Source organism: Microtus ochrogaster, assembly GCF_000317375.1.
Source record: "Microtus ochrogaster isolate Prairie Vole_2 chromosome 14 unlocalized genomic scaffold, MicOch1.0 chr14_random_1, whole genome shotgun sequence".
Classification (NCBI taxonomy): domain Eukaryota; kingdom Metazoa; phylum Chordata; class Mammalia; order Rodentia; family Cricetidae; genus Microtus; species Microtus ochrogaster.
Genome location: NW_004949096.1, coordinates 27649539 through 27654382, shown reverse-complemented (window position 1 = coordinate 27654382; position 4844 = coordinate 27649539). Strand labels below are relative to the sequence as shown.

General features: G+C 45.9%; 1 protein-coding gene across 1 annotated transcript in view; it reads right to left on the bottom strand.

Moving 5' to 3' along the window:
- Rad51 (RAD51 recombinase) overlaps positions 1 to 2209 on the bottom strand; it is a 24137-nt gene extending 21928 nt beyond the window's left edge. The window contains exon 1 of the mRNA XM_005364258.3: positions 2011 to 2209. The gene's annotated coding sequence lies outside the window, so the exon portion shown is untranslated. The remainder of the gene's footprint in view (positions 1 to 2010) is intronic.
- Positions 2210 to 4844: the final 2635 nt, after the last annotated feature.

Here is a 4844-nt window from a genome sequence, read left to right as displayed (position 1 = left end):
AAAAAACAAAATACAAACATAAAGAACTTGTTCAAATAAGAAAAAGAAAGACAACAAAGATTAGATAATTAGAGAGGAAGGTATCTCCACAACAAAGAACATGAGCAAACATGAAATCTTACCAGTAACCAAGAAAATTAGAACCACAAGAGGAGGGGGGAGCCACCATGGTATGGTGGCTCATGCCTGCCCTAGCACTTAGGAGGCTGAGGCAGGAAGACTGCTCCAAATTCAGGGACAGGCTGGGCTGCATAATAAAGCTTTCTCAAACAGAAGCCTCCACACCCACTCCAAAGTTTGTAAAATATTACTAAATACCCATCATAAAACAGCAAGTGTCGGCAAGCACTTGTGGGAACAATCAAACATTCACTACTACTGGTATATTTACATGAAGCTTAAAAACAGACTAGGGAAGCACTAGGGTAACAAAATCAGGAAATTGAGTTCAACCTTAGCCTGGGCTAAGATCCAAAAACAAATATAAAAGAAAAGGGATGGAGAGCTGTGTCAGCGGTTAAGAGCACTGGCAACTCTGCGAGAGGTCCTGAGTTCAATTCCTAGCAACTACATGGTGGCTCACAGTCGTTATGTGGATCTGATGCCTTCTTCTGGCATACATGCAGATAGAGCACCATATACATAAAGTAAGTCTTAAAAAACAAAAAAGTAAGCCGGGCGGTGGTGGTGCACACCTTTAATCCCAGCACTTGGGAGGCAGAGACAGGCAGATCTCTGTGAGTTCGAGACCAGCCTGGTCTACAAGAGCTAGTTCCAGGACAGGCTCCAAAACCACAGAGAAACCCTGTCTCGAAAAAAAAAAAAAAAGCAAAAAACGGCCAGCACGGTGGCACTCTGCTGTAGTCCAGCACCTAGGAGGCAGAGACAGTAAGCAGTAGGATCCTACGTTCAGACTGGGTTACAAAGTCAGACTCTGCCTAAACAATGTCTTGTCAAAAGAGGCCCCTTTAGTGAGCAGTATTAGCAATTAGGGTGAGGGGAAAATATTAGACAAGGAAGGATAACAGAGGTCTTTAGGCTGATGACAACATTGGTGATTACACAGATGCATTCATTTCATAATAATTCATGTATGTACTCACTTGTGGTTTTTGTATTTTACACTTCACTTTATTGCTATTTTTGAAAGTTCTTTTTAGACTTATTTTTTTGTGCATGAGTCTTTTGCCTGCATATATGTATGGGGTACCACAAGCATGCCTGGTGTCTGGAGGTCATTAGACAGCACTGGACCCCCGGAAACTGCACATGGGTGGTTCATGTGGGTGTGAGAAACTGAACTTGGGTCCTTTGCAACAAGAGCTCTTATCGGCTGCGTCATTTCTCCAGTCCCCCTACTTCACTCTCTTCCTGAGACAAGCTCTTCCATAGTAGTTCAGGTTGGCCTTGAAACTGCCATCTTCCTGCCTAGCCCCTCAAATGCTAGGATTCTAGGAGAGGTGAGTCAGCAAAGCAGGATTCTCTTTAGAAATTTGTGTTGCACTTTACAGGTTTTTACTTTGTTGTTTACACAATCTCTGAACTCCTACCTCAGTCTCCAAAAAAATCACCGGCACCAACCACCATGCTCCACTTTAAAAGAAAACAAAAACAAAACCCAGCAACCAATAATCTGTTGGCCTTGGCCCTATTATTTAACAGCTGTGAGCATTTCTCTCTGGCTCTCGGCTTCCTGCCGCGGGCCCACAGAAATGAACGTGAAAGTCTGTAATTCCAGCATTTGGAAGACTGAGGCAGGAGTTCGAACCCCGACAGAAGGAGGGCGCGAGCCCGGGTCTCAAAACGAAAGCGTCAAGTAGGGTTCGGTTTTCCCGACAACGAACTCAGTGGGTCGGTTAGTGTCGGCCGGTTGGTCCCAAGTAGGGGCCCAGCGACGCCAAGCTCGCCTTTCTCAGGGCAGAAGGAACTCCAAAGCTAACTGTGGGAGCACTGGCCACCGGCTGACGAACCCGAGCGGCCGAGGAGGGGTCCGCCCGCGCTCACACTCACCCGTCCCGCAGGCTTGGGCCGCGCGCTCCTTCCGGCGGCCGGCTCTGCAAACGCCCCAAGAACCCCCGACCCCGGCTCGAACCCTGTCGCAGCCCCTCTGTCGGTCTTCTGTGAAGAACAGGAGCAAATTTCAGCCTTCCCCGCCGCGCTACTGGGGACACCACAGCTCTGCCTCGGACCCCGTCAGCGCGCACTCCGCCCAGCGCCGCGCGACTTTCAGAAATCCCGCCAAAGCCTCACGGGCCGTCACGCCCGCATCCTGCGACGTCATCACGCCTTTCCCAGACCCGCCTATAGCCTCTTCCGCTGAGAGCCTGACAGACGGCCCGACGACTTTGAAGCAGAGTGATGCCGTAGGTCACTTTTGCTTTCCTCTAGGACGGTTCTGTCTCAACCTTTCTCGTTACCTGACTGAAGACTACACGTCCCCAGGGGCGATGTGATCGACCTAGGACTACATCACCCAGCATGCACTGCTGCGGACGCTGCTTAGTAAAAATTCCTGCTCAGGTCTTGGCGGTGTACAGTGTTGTCAGAATGCCGACTAATCGGGGTGCCTTTGGGATCTACATGTTTTACAAGTCCCTGTGGGTGAAGAGGTGAATAAGCCGGAATAAAAGAATAAAAGCAGCGAACAAAACCAGCGACTAGCAAATCAGTGTGGCACTCAGCGTGTTATTAAAAAAGAAAGTATTTGGGGCTGGGGAGGTGGCTCAGAATTTAAGAGCACTGGTTGTTCTTACAGAGGACCTGAACTGAATTCTCAGCAACCACATGGTGGCTCACAACCTTCTATGATGAGATCTGGTACCCTCTTCTGGCATGCAAGTATACATGCAGGCAGAACGCTGTATACATAATAAATAAATCTTTTTAAAAAAAGTATTTGGTTGGCGGTTGGATATAATTTAAATGAGTTAAAAACATTTATAAAACTACCAAAAATAGGGCTGGAGGGATGGTTCACTGGTTAAGAGCATTGCCTGTTCTTCCAGAGGTCCTGAGTTCAATCCCAGCAACCACATGGTGGCTCACAACCATCTGTAGGGAGGTCTGGTGCCCTCTTCTGGCCTGCAGTCATGCACACAGACAGAATATTGTATACATAATAAATAAATAAATATTAAAAAAAACTACCAAAAATAAGATGAAAAAAACCTCACTCTGTAGCTGTGTTTACTAGAACTCCAGAAAAGGCTAAGAATTGAAAGTAAACGTTTGTGCACTTTGTCAGGAGCTGTAACTTCAGCGTTTTATTTTGTCTGTGTGTTTTATCTGTGTGCTTTGAGACAGGATTTGATATACCCCAGCCTGACCTCATACTCTTTGTACCTGAGAATGACCTTAATCCTTCCCCCTATTGGTTTTCTGTGCTGGGATTGCAGGAGTGATCCACCACTATATTCTGTACTAGGATTGAACCCAGAGCTGCAGGCATGCTAGACATGCACTTCAACATAGCTGCATGCTAAATATGCCATTGCCCTCAGACAATAGGAAGCAGTCTAGAGAAAACAACGGCTGCATTCCCAAAAGTTGGGTTATGCATGTTTGTCATCATTTCAAGGGGGTTGGTTACAAGTTGTTATTGGTCATAGTCAGGAAAAAAGCTAGACGAAAGAGCTAAATTCAAAGATCTCTTTCTAAAGGAAGAGGGGGATATGATATAGAAATGATGAGATACAAGGGTAGATTATTTAATACAAAATCTATTAATCTCAAAATATTTTAGATTGATATGGATTTGGATTTATTGCTACAAATTTAAGGTCAATTGTGTTATGCTGTATGTATGTTTTTATTCTTGTTTGGGTATTATACAGCTCATTTAAAATGTAATGTATAATTAAAAAAATACAATGGCCGGGCGGTAGTGACACATGCCTTTAATCCCAGCACTTGGGAGGCAGAAGCAGGGGGATCTCTGTGAGTTTGAGGCCAGCCTGGACTACAAGAGCTAGTTCCAGGACAGGCTCCAAAGCCACAGAGAAACCCTGTCTCGAAAAAAACAATACAGGTTAGAAGTTAGTCATCTATAAACTTGTAGTCATATTAGGTCAAGGTTAAACAAATATATTTACATAGCCTGATGGTCTTCAAACACTTCAGAGACCTACATAATTTGACATTTAGTATGTTTTGTTTTGTTTTTTGTTTTTGTTTTTCGAGACAGGGTTTCTCTGTGGTTTTGGAGCCTGTCCTGGAACTAGCTACTGTAGACCAGGCTGGTCTCGAACTCACAGAGATCCGCCTGCCTCTGCCTCCCGAGTGCTGGGATTAAAGGCGTGCGCCACCACCGCCCGGCTAAATGTGTAGCCCAGGCTGGCCTCGAAATCATGATCCTCCTGCCTCTGCCTCCTTCAGCAAATCCTACCTGCGTGCGCCACCACAACCGGCTAGTATGTTTAATAACCTAAGATTTTCATGACAGTGACACACATTTGCTTCTGATAGCACCAATTTACTTCAAAAGAAGATGATGGGGACGGGACAGTGGTGGCGGACGCCTTAAATCCCAGTTCTCAGGAGGCAGAGGCAGGCAGATCTCTGTGAATTTGAGGTCAGCCTGGTCTACAGAGGGAGTTCCAGGACACCCAAGACTAAGCAGAGAAGCTTTGTCTCAAAAAAACCCAAAACAAAAACGATGATGGGCACTGGAGAACTTCCATGGGGAGTTTGCTTTCTGTGTGGCAAAAAGCTAGCCATTTGAGCAAAAACTGTCCTTGCCTCAATTGCTGACAGGACACACAAAATAGCAACTGCCAGTCAAGACAAGGTAGGGCAATCCTTCAAAGTTCTCTACTTCTCAAAAATGTCTGGCAGATATACTAGGC